The 18,151-nt window shown below is 36.6% G+C and overlaps 1 protein-coding gene across 1 annotated transcript in view; it reads right to left on the bottom strand.

Annotated features, from left to right (window-relative positions):
* The window catches only part of TEDC1 (tubulin epsilon and delta complex 1), an 83,729-nt gene that overhangs the window by 21,003 nt on the left and 44,575 nt on the right, over positions 1–18,151 (bottom strand). The window lies entirely within an intron of this gene.

The raw sequence follows: 18,151 nt of genomic DNA, 5'->3' as shown, positions 1-18,151 counted from the left end.
GACCATTTGTTGTACTTATCAAAGAAAACGTTTCTGGACACAGAAAAGTGTAAATTACATGAACCTGATGCAATATGAAGTAAAAAGAACCAGAAAAGCAATATATGTAATATAAATGGAAAGAACAAACAAAAAGACAATAAAAAATGAACAAAGAATGAGCCTGGACCCAAAAAAGATATCTAGATTTTGCTTTTCCTGTAACTCCTTTCATATGTTTGTTGGAGGGAAAAGTGTCCACAAGTGTGAAAGGAATAGTATTTATTGATTTTGCTGAATTTTTTTCTCTTCCTCTTTTTTCTTTTCTTTTTAAAAATTCTCTACCCTCCAGAAGAGTAAAGAAAGAAAATGAGGAAATAAAAGCAATGTAAAGACAAAAGCTATCAATGAACATATATTTTTTAAAAAGGCAGAAGAAGGAGAGGGAGCCCTTCTTGGTCAGGTTAAGTCTCTTAATCCAGAAGCTATCAATATAATTCTAATCTCAAATCTTCCCAGAATCTTACAATCTCACATATAGAAAGAATCTCCTGACTTTATATATATATTTCTGAATACCAAACCTTCCAAGATATCTTGAGGTTTACCAGCTAGATTTCTTTCTTAAGGACCATGCCAGAAATCCAAATCGCTCTGGCTCTCCTTGTTGGCTAGCAATAGGTGCCAGACCAGTTGGACATTGGGGCTAGATTGACTCAAAGTAAATGGAAATAACACTTTTTTTTAAAGCTAGAACCCTTGAGGGTTTTCCCAACCCAAATTTTATTTTTTTTTAAGTAGGTAAAAGAGGCCTTTCTTTTCCTCATTCTTACCTAACTTTAAATATTGAATGGGCATTGCCTCAATCAAACAGACTTGTTATAGACCTTAGTTTAAAAAAAAAAGGTGAAGGTCTCCCACTGTAGCCAGGGCCCTCTCCAGTCCTTGATCTTGCCACTGGAGCCAGATGATTCTGTAGGAGAAAGTGAGGCTATACAGCTTCCAATAACACCATATGACTGAAACTACTCTTTCTTATCTTGCTTCTCTAAGGTTCTCCCCTTAATTGCTAAATCCCTTTCTTTTCAGTCTTTATTCTAATTACTCCCTCTTTAGCTTCTGACAAGATGAATCATCCTTAGTTCCTCCAAAATCATTCCTTCCTTGTCACAATTCATTAAACTTGTATTAGGGGTATACTATTCCCTTTTCCTCACTCATATAACCTTTTTCCTTAATTCAGACCTGCATCAAATCCTAATTGACTTCCTTGCTTCTAATAATGGTTTTCCATCATTAATCTATCCCCTACATAGGCCAAAATTATATTACTAAAATGCCTTCTCCTAACTTCTCCCCTCAAGATTTCTCATTGGCTTCCTAAGAATCAAGTACAAAATCACAAGTCTATCATTTAAGCACTCTACAACCTGGTTCCAAAATGCTTTTCAGTCTTATTTCATATTACTCTTCATGATTTTTTTTTAATTTTAATCTAAACGATCTGCTAAATTTTCCTTTTAAACACATCTACTGCTTCTACACTTTTTCACACATTGATCAGTTATACAAAATTATACAAAGCCTTTTCAGATCTCTCCTAAAGATCTGGTCTTGTTGAAATTATCTTATATTCTTATCCAACCATTCTAGAAAGAAATCTGAAACATAAAGCTATGCAAGGATCAATGTTTAAAAATTATACATCAAATACAGAGAGGCTTAAGATTCTGATAGGCATTGTTTTATACCTTTTTCATTTGGTCATTTCTATTTTATTTAATATTCATATCTACATGAACTGATGCTAAGTGAAATGAGCAGAAAAAGGAGATAATTATACACTTCAACAATACTATATGAGGATCAATCTGATGGAATTGGCTATCTTCGGCAATGAGAGGATCCAATTCAGTTCCAATTGATCAGTGATGAACAGAACCAGCTACACCCAGCAAAAGAACACTGGGAAACTGTAGTGTTCTTGGTAGTTTTCTGGAGGTCTTGGGGCAGCCTTCCTTTTAGTTCAGGAATCACCACAAGAATAGCCAGATGTTAAAGTCCAAATTCTTTATTATCTCCTTCACAATCTAATTTCCTTGCCTGGAGCCCCGCCAGTTTTCTAGAGAGCCTTTCAGACTGGCTTTGGTTTCAGTGGGGGAAGGGCAGGGGGCCAGGCCAGCCACCACAAGGCTGATGAAGATAGAATGACTCCGAGTCCCAGAGCTTGTGCTCCAGCCTCCAGTCTTCTGTCTCCTCCGAGTCTGTTTCCCAACCCTTTCCCAGTCTGTGTCTGGCCCTTCTGAGTCTCTCTCCAAGCCCTTCCAAGTCTGTCTCTGGCTCTCACAGACCTTGGTCTCAGTGGAGAAATGAAGGAGAGTCTCACATAATTGTGAGATGAAGTGAGTGAATCTGTCTCTCAGTCCCCCAGGAGAGCTACCAGGAGCCTGACCGAAGAAGAAATGAATCTCTCTTCTTAGCTCTTGAGAGTTTGAGTTCCCACCTCCAGTCCTTTGTCTTCTCTGGCTCCGACTCTGGATCTGAGTCTCAGCTTATATGTGCTACACTGAGTACAAATCAATCATTATATCACTAGGAAAGCAATCTGGAACTATATCCCAAAAGTTCTTAAACTATACATACCATTTGACCCTGCAAGAAAGAGAGAAAAGGACCCATAGATACAAAAAATATTTACAGCAGGTTTTTTTGTGATGACAAAGAATTGGAAACTGAGGAGATGCATAGCAGTTAGAAAATGGCTAAACAAGTTATATGATATATGAATGTGATAGGATATTATTTGCACTATAAGAAATGAAAGAAATGGTCTCAGAAAAACCTGGAAGACTTGTATGAACTAATAAAGTAAAGTGAGTAAAAACAGAGAAAGAGAGAGAGAGAGAGAGAGAGAGAGAGAGAGAGAGCGCAATTTCTACATTTCTATAGCAATATTAATATATTAATACTAATAATCAATTTTGAAAGACTTAGTAACTTTGATCAACACAATGACTAACCACAATACCAAAGGACTCATGATGAAACATGTAATCATAAAGAGCTGATGGATTCAAAATACAGATAGAAGCATATTTTCTTTTCTTTCTTTTTTTAGACATAACTAATATGGGAACTTATTTTGCATGATTAGACTTGTTTGTAATAAGTTTTGTTTTTCTTCCTAGATTATTTTTACCTTTCTAAATCCGATTTTTCTTGTGAAAATATGTATAAATATGTACACATATGTTATATTTAAAATATACTTTAACATGTTTAACATGTATGAGACTGCCTGCCATCTAGGGGAGGGGATGGAGGGAAGGAAGGGAAAAGTTGGAACAGAAGCATTTGCAAGGATCAATGTTGAAAATTACCTATGCATATGTTGTCAAAAAAAGCTATAATAAAAAAAAGAAAAATTATCTGTGCATATGTTAAAAATAAAAAGCTTTTTAAAAAAATTTTAAATCATTTGAAATTTGGAAAAAAAAAATCCAAGGTCCTAAAGCTCTAGGTCAGCAGGCTGGTAGCATAGCAAGATAATTCTATGTTTTCAGCCTTGGTTCAGCAAGCTAGTGGTCAGGCCTGGCAGGCCCAGATACCCCAGCACAGCAGGAGAGCTATCAGACCCAGAGCCACTAATGCAACAGGTACAACCAATTTCAGTGACCTCATTACAACAAGTAAGACAGAAGCTCTCAAGAATTCAGCAAGTTGTCAGTCCTAGAGACCCCTACAAAGCAAGCCAATGGTCAGGCACCTGGCTCCAGCACAAGAAGCTTAGGACAATACCCCTTGCACCCAAGAGAACAACTCAATTTCAAAAGTGATTTAATAGGATGGAAAATGAGCCTTCTCCACTTCCCCACTTCCCACCAAAAAAGCTCTTACCACATAAACCTACTATGGCAAAAGGGAAATTCAAAATACAAATTCAGAAAACAATTGTCAAATGCCTACATATGCAACCTCAAAGAGAAATATGGTCTTAACAACAAAAAGGATTCCTGGAAAAACTCACAAGATTTTGAAAAATAATAAGTAGAAGGAAAAGTGGAAAATGAAATGAGTTATACAAGGTAATCATGAAAAAAGCCAGTATCTTCGTAAAGGCAACACAACTGGACAAACTAGAAAAGATGTTCAAAAATTCATTGGAAAAAAAAAACTCATTAAAAAAATAAGAGCTGTGGGACTAAGTGGCACAGTAGATAGAGCACCAGCCCTGAAATCAGAAGGAAATGAGTTCAAATCTGACCTCAGACACTTAACACTGCCTAGCTACGTGAACCTGGACAAGATACTTAACCCCAATTGTCTCAGCAAAAAAATAAAAATAAAATAGAAATGACCAAATGAAAAAGGAGGTATAAAACAATGCCTAAAAAAAGTAGACTTGGGGACTTCCGGCCAAGATGGCAGAGAGGAGACACACTGCTGTGTAACCTCCCTGTTTTTCTCTCACTATCCATTTCATTTCATGCCTCTGAATGATCGACTGAAAAAAAACATACAATTACTTACCAAGAGAAACCATCCTTGAGACTAGTCAAGAAAGGTCTGTTTTTGCGCGAGGGCAGGGACAATTTTTAGATCGGAAGCAGTCTGCGGGCAGCAGCTGCAGCGAGAGCACGGAAGCCAGCTCAGAGCCGAGCAGGGTGGAGAGGGGGGTGGGGCGTGATCGCAGCCGTCTCTGAGGGGAGAGCTTTGCTACAGGATTAGATACTTTACTCCGGCAGCAAGTCGGCAGCCCAGCAGAGAAGCTAAAAACACCGGGAGTGAAGAATACAACCCGAAACAGCTGGAGTCTCTCGGGACCTGGCCACCCCTCCCCCACAGTGTCTCAGCGCGCTGGGATCTCAGAGCGCAGGCGCCATAGCACAGTAGAACCCGTGCCTCACGGCTACCCTGTCCCTCCCCCAAAGAAAGCAGCCTCCATTCAAGGGTTTTTTTTTCTCCTGTTTCTTTCATAGTTTATCTTTGATTATTAGACAGAATGAGCAAGAAACTGAAAAAGAATTTAACCCTTGACAGCTTCTATACAGATAAAGAGCAGACTCCAAATCCTGAGGAGACTAAAAACAGACAGTCCCCAGGTGAATCCCCAAAGGAGGAGATCAAATGTTCCTCAGCACAGATGAATCTTATGGAGGAAATTAAAAAGGCTCTCACAAGGGAGCTAGAAGAAAAATGGGAAAAGGAGAGGGAGGCTTGGAAAAGGAGAGAGAGGCTTTGCAAAAGGAGAGGGAGACTTGGCAAAAGGAGAGAGAGGCTTGGCAAAAGAGCCTGGAGAAGTCAGTTAAAGAGAGAGTGGATAAAGAAACCAAATCCTTGAAAAATAGGATTGGTGAACTGGAAAACAAAATTGGCGAAATGGGAAAAAAATTCCACAGAACAAAAGAACTCAATTGGACAATTAGAAAAAGATCTTAAAAAAGTGAGTGAAGAAAATACCTCACTGAAAATCAGGGTCGAACAATTGGAATTGAATGACTCGAGGAGACAAGAAGAATCAGTCAAGCAAATCCAAAAAAATCAAACAATGGAAAAGGATGTGAAATACCTTCTGGGGAAGACAACAGACCTGGAAAACAGATCCAGGAGAGACAACCTGAGAATCATCGAACTTCCAGAAAAGTATGATGAAAAAAAGAGCCTGGACACTATTTTCCAGGAAATTATCAAAGAGAACTGCCCAGAAGTCATAGAAACAGAAGGTAAAATAGACATTGAAAGAATTCATCGATCCCCTACTGAAAGGGATCCTAAAATCAAAACACCAAGGAATATAATGGCCAAATGCCAGAACCCTCAGGAGAAGGAAAAAATACTGCAAGCGGCTAGAAAAACCCAATTCAAGTATCAAGGAGCCACAATAAGGATCACCCAGGATCTGGCAGCATCCACATTAAAGGATAGAAGGGCCTGGAATATGATATTCCGAAAGGCTAAGGAACTTGGGATGCAACCAAAAATAACTTATCCAGCGAGATTGAGCATCTTTTTCCAGGGAAGAAGATGGACATTCAACAAAGTAAGCGAATTTCACCTATTTTTGATGAAAAAGCCAGAACTTAACGAAAAATTTGATCTACAAGCACAGAACTCAAGAGAAATCTAAAAAGGTAAAGATTAATCTTGGGAACTGTATTTCGGCTATAAAGATGTATAAAGAATACATGTATACCTTGTTCTAGAAACTAGATGTGGAAAGGACACTGTACCAGAAAAAAGGGAAAGTGGGGGTACTACATTTCATGAAGAGGCAAAGAAAACCTATTATATCTGAGAGAAAGAATGGAGAGGGATGAATATAGTGAGTATTTTACTGCTTTCAGAATTGGCATTAAGAGAAAAATTTTAGATATATTCAATTTATGGTGAAACTTCTCCCACCTCATTGAAAAGTGAGAAGGGAAAAGTGAAAAGGGAAGGAATAAGCTAAGTGGAAGGGAATACAGTAACTGGGAGGGAAAGGGGTAAGTTAGGGGGAGGAACTCTGACGGGGGGGAGGGATACTAAAAAAAGGGAGGGTTGTGAGAAGCAAGTGGTGCTCACAAGCTTAATACTGGGAAGGGGGGTAAGGGAGTAAGAAGGGAGAAAAGCATAAACCGGGGTTAACAAGATGGCAAGTAATACAGAATTGGTCATTTTAACCATAAATGTGAACGGGGTAAACTCCTCTATAAAGAGGAAGCGGTTAGCAGAATGGATTAAAAGCCAGAATCCTACAATATGTTGTTTACAGGAAACACACCTGAAGCGGGGTGATACATGCAGGTTAAAGGTAAAAGGTTGGACTTCCGGTTAAGATGGCGGAGAGGAGGCTCACAGTTGCATAAGCTCCGCGCTTTCTCTCACTATCCACTTCATTACAAGCCTCTGAATCAATGCTTGACTGAAAAAAACCCACAAATAGTTACCAAGAGAAGCCATCCTTGAGATCCGCCAAGAAAGGTCTGTCTTTACTGGAGGGCTGGGGCGGTTTTAGATCGGGCGCAGGCGGCGGGCAGCGGCAGTGAGAGCACGGGAGCAGACTGGAGAGGGGGTGGAGAGTGATCGTAGCCGTTTCTGCGGGGAGAGCTTCGCTACAGGTTTGGATAATTTCCTCCGGCAGCAAGTCAACAGCCCAGCAGAAAAGCTAAAAACACCGGGGCTGAAGAATACAACCGCAAACAGCTGAAGTCTCTCAGGACCTGGCCCCCCCCCCCCCTTCCCCCCCCTCAGTGACTCAGCACGCTCTGGGATCTCAGAGCGCAGGCGCAGCACAGTCCTGCTAGTGCCTCACTGCTGCCACCTGCAGTCTGTAGAGGAAGCTCGATAACACACCCAGCCCCTCCCCCAAAGAAAGACCCCAGTTTTTTTTCTGTTTTTCTTTGGTAGTTTGTCTCTGATTAATAGACAGAATGAGCAAGAAGCTGAAGAGGACTTTAACCCTTGACAGCTTCTATACAGATAAAGAGCAGACTCTAAATCCTGAGGAGACTAAAAACAGGCAGTCCCCAGGTGATTCCCCAAAGGAGGAGATCGGCTGTTCCTCAGCACAGATGAACCTCATAGAAGTGATTAAAAAGGCTCTCACAAGGGAGCTAGAAGAAAAATGGGAAAAGAGTCTGGAGAAAGTTAAAGAGAGAGTGGATAAAGAAGTAAAATCCTTGAAAAATAGGATTAGTGAACTGGAAACAGAAAACAGCTCTCTAAAAAACAAAATTGGCGAAATGGAAAAAAATTCCACAGAACAAAAGAACTCAATTGGACAATTAGAGAAAGATTTTAAAAAAGTGAGTGAAGAGAATACTTCACTGAAAATCAGAATTGAACAAGTGGAATTGAATGACTCGAGGAGACAAGAAGAATCAGTCAAGCAAATCCAAAAAAATCAAACAATGGAGAAAAATGTGAAATACCTTCTGGGGAAGACAACAGACCTGGAAAACAGATCCAGGAGAGACAATCTGAGAATCATTGGACTCCCAGAAAAACATGATGAAAAAAAAAGCCTGGACACTGTCTTCCAGGAAATTATCAAAGAGAACTGCCCAGAAGTCATAGGAACAGAGGGAAAAAATAAACATTGAAAGGATTCATCGATCACCCACTGAAAGGGATCCTAAAATCAAAACACCAAGGAATATAGTGGCCAAATGCCAGAACCCTCAGGTGAAAGAAAAAATATTGCAAGCGGCTAGAAAAACCCAATTCAAGTATCAAGGAGCCACAATAAGGATCACCCAGGATCTGGCAGCATCCACATTAAAAGATCGAAGGGCCTGGAATATGATATTCCGAAAAGCTAAGGAACTTGGTATGCAACCAAAAATAACTTACCCAGCGAGAATGAGCATCTTTTTCCAGGGAAGAAGATGGACATTCAACGAAGTAAGCGAATTTCATCTATTTCTGATGAAAAAACCAGAACTTAACAAAAAGTTTGATCTACAAATATAGAACTCAAGAGAAATCTAAAAAGGTAAAGATTAATCTTGGGAACTATATTTTGACTATATAGATGTATAAAGAATACATGTATACCTTGTTCTAGAAATTGATGTGGAAAGGACATTGTACCAGAAAAAGGGTAAAGTGGGGGTAGTACATCTCATGAAGAGGCATAGGAAACCTATTATATCTGAGAGAAAGAATGGAGGGGGATGAATATAGTGGGTATCTTACTGCCTTCAGAATTGGCTTTAAGTGAAAAATCTTAAGACATATTCAATCTATGGTGAAACTTCTCCCATCTCATTGAAAAGTGAGAAGGGAAAAGTGGAAAGGGAAGGAATAAGCTAAGCGGAAGGGAATACGGGAACTGGGAGGGAAAGGGGTAAGATAGGGGGAGGAACTCTAAGGAGGGGGGAGGGATACTAAAAAGGGAGGGCTGTGAGAAGCAAGGGGTGCTCACAAGCTTAATACTGGGAAGGGGGGTAAGGGAGTAAGAAGGGAGAAAAGCATAAACCGGGGTTAACAAGATGGCAAGTAATACAGAATTGGTCATTCTAACCATAAACGTGAACGGGGTAAACTCCCCCATAAAGAGAAAGCGGTTAGCAGAATGGATTAAAAGCCAGAATCCTACAATATGTTGTTTACAGGAAACACACCTGAAGCGGGGAGATACATGCAGGTTAAAGGTAAAAGGTTGGAGCAAAATCTACTATGCTTCAGGTGAAGTCAAAAAAGCAGGGGTAGCCATCCTGATCTCAGATCAAGCTAAAGCAAAAATTGACCTAATTAAAAGAGATAAGGAAGGACACTATATCTTGCTAAAGGGTAGCATGGATAATGAAGCACTATCTATATTAAACATATATGCACCAAGTGGGGTAGCATCTAAATTCTTAAAAGAGAAACTAAGAGAGCTGCAAGAAGAAATAGACAGTAAAACTATAATAGTGGGAGATCTTAACCTTGCACTCTCAGAATTAGATAAATCAAACCAGAAAATAAATAAGAAAGAAGTCAAAGAGGTAAACAGAATACTAGAAAAGCTAGATATGATAGATCTCTGGAGAAAATGTAATGGAGACAGAAAGGAATACACTTTCTTTTCAGCAGTTCATGGAACCTATACAAAAATTGACCATATATTAGGACATAAAAACCTCAAACTCAAATGTAGTAAGGCAGAAATAGTAAATGCATCCTTTTCAGACCACGATGCAATGAAAATTACATTCAACAAAAAAGCAGGGGGAAGTAGACCAAAAAATAATTGGAAACTAAATAATCTCATACTAAAGAATGATTGGGTAAAACAGCAAATCATAGACATAATTAATAACTTCACCCAAGAAAACGATAATAATGAGACATCATACCAAAATGTATGGGATGCAGCCAAAGCGGTAATAAGGGGAAATTTCATATCTCTAGAGGCCTATTTGTATAAAATAGAGAAAGAGAAGGTCAATGAATTGGGTTTGCAATTAAAAATGCTAGAAAAGGAACAAATTAAAAACCCCCAGTCAAACACTAAACTTGAAATTCTAAAAGTAAAAGGTGAGATCAATAAAATTGAAAGTAAAAAAACTATTGAATTGATTAATAAAACTAAGAGTTGGTTCTATGAAAAAACCAACAAAATAGACAAACCCTTAGTAAATCTGATTAAAAAAAGGAAAGAGGAAAATCAAATTGTTAGTCTTAAAAATGAAAAGGGAGAACTCACCACTAACGAAGAGGAAATTAGAGCAATAATTAGGAGTTACTTTGCCCAACTTTATGCCAATAAATTCGACAACTTAAATGAAATAGAAAAATACCTCCAAAAATACAGCTTGCCCAAACTAACAGAGGAAGAAGTAAATATCCTAAACAGTCCCATCTCAGAAAAAGAAATAGAACAAACTATCAATCAACTCCCTAAGAAAAAATCCCCAGGACCAGATGGATTTACATGTGAATTCTACCAAACATTTAAAGAACAATTAACTCCAATGTTATATAAACTATTTGAAAAAATAGGGATTGAAGGAGTCCTACCAAACTCCTTTTATGACACAGATATGGTACTGATACCTAAACCAGGTAGGCTGAAAACAGAGAAAGAAAATTATAGACCAATCTCCCTAATGAATATTGATGCTAAAATCTTAAATAAAATATTAGCAAAAAGATTACAGAAAATTGTCACCAGGATAATACACTATGACCAAGTAGGATTTATACCAGGAATGCAGGGCTGGTTCAATATTAGGAAAACTATTAACATAATTGACTATATCAATAACCAAACAAACAAAAACCACATGATCATCTCAATAGATGCAGAAAAAGCATTTGATAAAATCCAACATCCATTCCTAATAAAAACACTTGAGAGCATAGGAATAAATGGACTTTTCCTTAAAATAGTCAGGAGCATATATTTAAAACCATCAGTAAGCATCATATGCAATGGGGAAAAACTGGAACCTTTCCCAGTAAGATCTGGAGTGAAGCAAGGTTGCCCACTATCACCATTATTATTTAATATCGTATTAGAAACACTAGCCTCGGCAATAAGAGTCGAGAAAGATATAAAAGGAATTAGAGTAGGCAATGAGGAAACCAAACTATCACTCTTTGCAGATGATATGATGGTATACCTAGAGAACCCCAGAGATTCTACCAAAAAGCTATTGGAAATAATTCATAATTTTAGCAAAGTAGCTGGCTACAAAATAAATCCCCATAAATCCTCAGCATTTTTATACATCACCAACAAAACCCAACAGCAAGAGATACAAAGAGAAATTCCATTCAGAATAACTGTTGATACCATAAAATATTTGGGAATCTATCTACCAAAGGAAAGTCAGGAATTATATGAGCAAAATTATAAAAAAGTCTCCACACAAATAAAGTCAGACTTAAATAATTGGAAAAATATTAAGTGCTCTTGGATCGGCCGAGCGAACATAATAAAGATGACAATACTCCCTAAACTAATCTATTTATTTAGTGCTATACCAATCAGACTTCCAAGAAAATATTTTATTGATCTAGAAAAAATAACAACAAAATTCATATGGAACAATAAAAAGTCGAGAATCTCAAGGGAATTAATGAAAAAAAAATCAAATGAAGGTGGCCTAGCTGTACCTGATCTAAAATTATATTATAAAGCAGCAGTCACCAAAACCATTTGGTATTGGCTAAGAAATAGATTAGTGGATCAGTGGAAAAGGCTAGGCTCACAAGACAGAATAGTCAACTATAGCAATCTAGTGTTTGACAAACCCAAAGCCCCTAACTTCTGGGAAAAGAATTCATTATTTGATAAAAACTGCTGGGATAATTGGAAATTAGTATGGCAGAAATTAGGCAAGGACCCACACTTAACACCATATACCAAGATAAGATCAAAATGGGTCTATGACCTAGGCATAAAGAACGAGACTATAAATAAATTAGAGGAACATAGAATAGTTTATCTCTCAGACTTGTGGAGGAGAAAGAAATTTGTGACCAAAGATGAACTAGAGACCATTACTGATCACAGAATAGAAAATTTCGATTACATCAAATTAAAAAGCCTTTGTACAAATAAAACTAATGCAAACAAGATTAGAAGGGAAGCGACAAACTGGGAAAACATTTTCACAGTTAAAGGTTCTGATAAAGGCCTCATTTCCAAAATATATAGAGAACTGACTCAAATTTATAAGAAATCAAGCCATTCTCCAATTGATAAATGGTCAAAGGATATGAACAGACAATTTTCAGAGGATGAGATTGAAACTATTACCACTCATATGAAAGAGTGTTCCAAATCATTATTGATCAGAGAAATGCAAATTAAGACAACTCTGAGATACCACTACACACCTGTCAGATTGGCTAAGATGACAGGAAAAAATAATGATGAATGTTGGAGGGGATGCGGGAAAACTGGGACACTAATGCATTGTTGGTGGAGTTGTGAACGAATCCAACCATTCTGGAGAGCAATCTGGAATTATGCCCAAAAAATTATCAAAATGTGCATATCCTTTGATCCAGCAGTGTTTCTATTGGGCTTATATCCCAAAGAAATACTAAAGAAGGGAAAGGGACCTGTATGTGCCAAAATGTTTGTAGCAGCCCTGTTTGTAGTGGCTAGAAACTGGAAAATGAATGGATGCCCATCAATTGGAGAATGGCTGGGTAAATTGTGGTATATGAATGTTATGGAATATTATTGTTCTGTAAGAAATGACCAGCAGGATGAATACAGAGAGGCTTGGAGAGACCTACATGAACTGATGCTAAGTGAAATGAGCAGAACCAGGAGATCATTATACACTTCGACAACGATATTGTATGAGGACATATTTTGATGGAAGTGGATTTCTTTGACAAAGAGACCTGAGTTTCAATTGATAAATGACGGACAAAAGCAGCTACACCCAAAGAAAGAACACTGGGAAACGAATGTGAACTATCTGCATTTTTGTTTCTCTTCCCGGATTATTTATACCTTCTGAATCCAATTCTCCCTATGCAACAAGAGAACTGTTCGGTTCTGCAAACATATATTGTATCTAGGATATACTGCAACATATCCAACATATAAAGGACTGCTTGCCATCTAGGGGAGGGGGTGGAGGGAGGGAGGGGAAAAAAAAAAATCGGAACAGAAATGAGTGTAAATATAATGTAATTATTAAATAAAAAAATTTAAAAAAAAAAAAAAAAAAAAAAAAAAAAAAAAAAAAAAGGTAAAAGGTTGGAGCAAAACCTACTATGCTTCAGGTGAAGCCAAAAAAGCAGGGGTAGCCATCCTGATCTCAGATCAAGCTAAAGCAAAAATTGATCTAATCAAAAGAGATAAGGAAGGGCACTATATCTTGCTAAAGGGTAGAATGAATAATGAAGCAGTATCTATATTAAACATATATGCACCAAGTAGTGTAGCATCTAAATTCTTAAAAGAGAAATTAAGAGAGCTGCAAGAAGAAATAGACAGTAAAACTATAATAGTGGGAGATCTCAACCTTGCACTCTCAGAATTAGATAAATCAAACCACAAAATAAGTAAGAAAGAAGTCAAAGAGATAAATAGAATACTAGAAAAATTAGATATGATAGATCTCTGGAGAAAATGTAATGGGGACAGAAAGGAGTACACCTTCTTTTCAGCAGTTCATGGAACTTATACAAAAATTGACCATATATTAGGACATTGAAAACCTCAAACTCAAATGCAGTAAGGCAGAAATAGTGAATGCAACCTTTTCAGACCATGATGCATTGAAAATTACATTTAATAAAAAGCCACAGGAAAGTAGACCAAAAAATAATTGGAAACTAAATAATCTCATACTAAAGAATGATTGGGTGAAACAGCAAATTATAGACATAATTAATAACTTCATCCAAGAAAACGATAATAATGAGACATCATACCAAAATGTATGGGATGTAGCCAAAGCGGTAATAAGGGGAAATTTCATATCTCTAGAGGCCTATTTGTATAAAATAGAGAAAGAGAAGGTCAATGAATTGGGCTTGCAACTAAAAATGCTAGAAAAGGAACAAATTAAAAACCCCCAACCAAACACTAAACTTGAAATTCAAAAAATAAAAGGAGAGATCAATAAAATTGAAAGTAAAAAAACTATTGAATTAATTAATAAAACTAAGAGTTGGTTCTATGAAAAAACCAACAAAATAGACAAACCCTTAGTAAATCTGATTTAAAAAAGGAAAGAGGAAAATCAAATTGTTAGTCTTAAAAATGAAAAGGGAGAACTCACCACTAACGAAGAGGAAATTAGAGCAATAATTAGGAGTTACTTTGCCCAACTTTACGCCAATAAATTCGACAACTTAAATGAAATAGAAGAATACCTCCAAAAATATAGCTTGCGTAAACTAACAGAGGAAGAAATAAATATCCTAAACACTCCTATCTCAGAAAAAGAACTAGAACAAACTATCAATCAACTCCCTAAGAAAAAAACCCCAGGACCAGATGGATTTACATCTGAATTCTATCAAACATTTAAAAATCAATTAACTCCAATGCTAAATAAACTATTTGAAGAAGTAGGGATTGAAGGAGTCCTACCAAACTCCTTTTATGACACAGATATGGTACTGATACCTAAACCAGGTAGGCTGAAAACAGAGAAAGAAAATTATAGACCAATCTCCCTAATGAATATTGATGCTAAAATCTTAAATAAAATATTAGCAAAAAGATTACAGAAAATCATCACCAGGATAATACACTATGACCAAGTAGGATTTATACCAGGAATGCAGGGCTGGTTCAATATTAGGAAAACTATTAACATAATCGACTATATCAACAACCAACCGAACAAAAACCATATGATCATCTCAATAGATGCAGAAAAAGCATTTGATAAAATCCAACAGCCATTCCTAATAAAAACACTTGAGAGCATAGGAATAAAAGGACTTTTCCTTAAAATAGTTAGGAGCATATATTTTAAACCTTCAGTAAGCATCATATGCAATGGGGAAAAACTGGAACCTTTCCCAGTAAGATCTGGAGTGAAGCAAGGTTGCCCACTATCACCATTATTATTCAATATTGTATTAGAAACACTGGCCTCTGCAATAAGAGTCGAGAAAGAGATTAAAGGAATTAGAGTAGGCAATGAGGAAACCAAACTATCACTCTTTGCAGATGATATGATGGTATACCTAGAGAACCCCAGAGATTCTACTAAAAAGCTATTAGAAATAATTCATAATTTTAGCAAAGTAGCAGGATACAAAATAAATCCCCATAAATCCTCAGCATTCTTATACACCACCAACAAAATCCAAAAGCAAGAGATACAAAGAGAAATTCCATTCAAAATAACTGTTGATAGCATAAAATATTTGGGAATCTACCTACCAAAGGAAAGTCAGGAATTATATGAGCAAAATTACAAAAAAGTTTTCACACAAATAAAGTCAGACTTAAATAATTGGAAAAATATTAAGTGTTCTTGGATAGGCCGAGCGAATATAATAAAGATGACAATACTCCCTAAACTAATCTATTTATTTAGTGCTTTACCAATCAGACTTCCAAGAAAATATTTTAATGATTTAGAAAAAATAACAACAAAATTCATATGGAACAATAAAAAATCGAGAATCTCAAGGGAATTAATGAAAAAAAAAAATCAAATGAAGGTGGTCTAGCTGTACCTGATCTAAAATTATATTACAAAGCAGCAGTCACCAAAACCATTTGGTATTGGCTTAGAAATAGATTAGTGGATCAGTGGAAAAGGTTAGGTTCACAAGACAGAATAGTCAACTATAGCAATCTAGTGTTTGACAAACCCAAAGATTCTAAATTTTGGGATAAGATTTCATTATTTGATAAAAACTGCTGGGATAACTGGAAATTAGTATGGCAGAAATTAGGCAAGGACCCACACTTAACACCACATACCAAGATAAGATCAAAATGGGTCCATGACCTAGGCATAAAGAACGAGATTATAAATAAATTAGAGGAACATAGGATAGTATATCTCTCAGACTTGTGGAGGAGAAAGAAATTTGTGACCAAAGATGAACTAGAGACCATTACCGATCACAAAATAGAAAATTTTGATTATATCAAATTAAAAAGCCTTTGTACAAACAGAACGAATGCAAACAAGATTAGTAGGGAAGCAACAAACTGGGAAAACATCTTTACAATTAAAGGTTCTGATAAAGGCCTCATTTCCAAAATATATAGAGAACTGACTCAAATTTATAAAAAATCAAGCCATTCTCCAATTGATAAATGGTCAAAGGATATGAACAGACAATTTTCAGATGAAGAAATTGAAACTATTACCACTCACATGAAAGAGTGTTCCAAATCACTATTGATCAGAGAAATGCAAATTAAGACAACTCTGAGATATCACTACACACCTGTCAGATTGGCTAAGATGACAGGAAAAAATAATGATGAATGTCGGATGGGATGCGGGAAAAGGGGGACATTGATGCATTGTTGGTGGAGTTGTGAACGAATCCAGCCATTCTGGAGAGCAATCTGGAAGTATGCCCAAAAAGTTATCAAACTGTGCATACCCTTTGATCCAGCAGTGTTTCTATTGGGCTTATACCCCAAAGAGATACTAAAAAAAGGAAAGGGACCTGTATGTGCCAAAATGTTTGTAGCAGCCCTGTTTGTAGTGGCTAGAAACTGGAAAATGAATGGATGCCCATCAATTGGAGAATGGCTGGGTAAATTGTGGTATATGAATGTTATGGAATATTATTGCTCTGTAAGGAATGACCAGCAGGATGAATACAGAGAGGCTTGGAGAGACCTACATGGACTGATGCTAAGTGAGATGAGCAGAACCAGGAGATCATTATACACTTCGACAACGATATTGTATGAGGATGTATTCTGATGGAAGTGGATTTCTCTGACAAAGAGACTTAACTGAGTTTCATTGGATAAATGATGGACAGAAACAGCTACACACAAAGAAGGAATACTGGGAAATGAATGTGAACTATTTGCATTTTTGATTTTCTTCCCGAGTTATTTTTACCTTCTGAATCCAATTCTCCCTGTGCAGCGGGAGAACTGTTCGGTTCTGCAAATATGTATTGTATCTAGGATATACTGCAACATATTTAACATATATAGGACTGCTTGCCATCTTGGGGGGGGGGGGGAAGAGGGAGGGAGGGGAAAAAATGAAACATAAGTGATTGCAAGGGATAATGTTGTGTAAAAATTATCCTGGCATGGATTCTGTCAATACAAAGTTATTATTAAATAAAATAAAATTAAAAAAAAAAAAAAGTAGACTTGGCCAATGGAAAAAGAGAAACAAAAACTAAATGAAGAAAATGATTTCTTAAAAATTAGAATTATTCAAGTAAAACAGGAGATCAAGAACCAATCAAACAAAAATCAAAAGAATAAAAAAGCAGGAGGGAAATATACAGTAAGTACAACTGTTAATGTGAATGTGATGAACTCACCCATAAAAAATGGAAATGGATAGCAGAGAGGCTAAAAAAAACCAAAATCATACAATATATTGTTTACAAGAAACACATTTGAAGCAAAGAAACATGCACAGAGTAAAGGTAAAAGGCTGGAGCAGAATCTATTATGCTTCAGCTAAAACAAACAAAAAAAGCAGGGGTAAGCTATTATGATCTCAGAAAAAACAGAAGCAAAAAAAAAAAAAAAAAAAAAAACAAATTAAAAGAAACAAGAAAAGAAACTACATCTCTCTAAAAGCTGCCATGCATAGGGAAGTACAATAGCATAAGAATGAAGGAAGCTTTCCTTAAAATGATAAAGAATATTTATCTAAACCCATCAACAAAGCATTACTTATAAGGGGATAAGCTAGAAACCTTCCTCATACAACCAAGGTAAAGCAAGGATGTCCGTTATCACTACTATTATTCAATACTATATTAGAAATGTTAGGTATAGAAATAAAAGACATTGAAGGAATTAGAATAGGCAATGAAAAAATAATACTGTTACCCTTTGTGGATTTGATAGTATACTGAGAGAATCATAAAAGAATCAATTAAAAGCGTGGAAAGTATTTTGTAATTTTGCTCATATAGTTCCTGACCCTCCTTTGGCAGATTCCCAAATATTTTACGCAACCAACAGTTATTTTGAATGGAATTTCTCTTTGAATCTCTTGCTGTTGGATTTTGTTGATGTATAAAGATACTGAGGATTTAT

This window comes from Antechinus flavipes, chromosome 2, assembly GCF_016432865.1.
Source record: "Antechinus flavipes isolate AdamAnt ecotype Samford, QLD, Australia chromosome 2, AdamAnt_v2, whole genome shotgun sequence".
NCBI classification, from domain to species: Eukaryota; Metazoa; Chordata; class Mammalia; order Dasyuromorphia; family Dasyuridae; genus Antechinus; species Antechinus flavipes.
The sequence above is the reverse complement of the archived record's forward strand: the minus strand, read 5'-3'. Positions and strand labels throughout refer to the sequence as shown.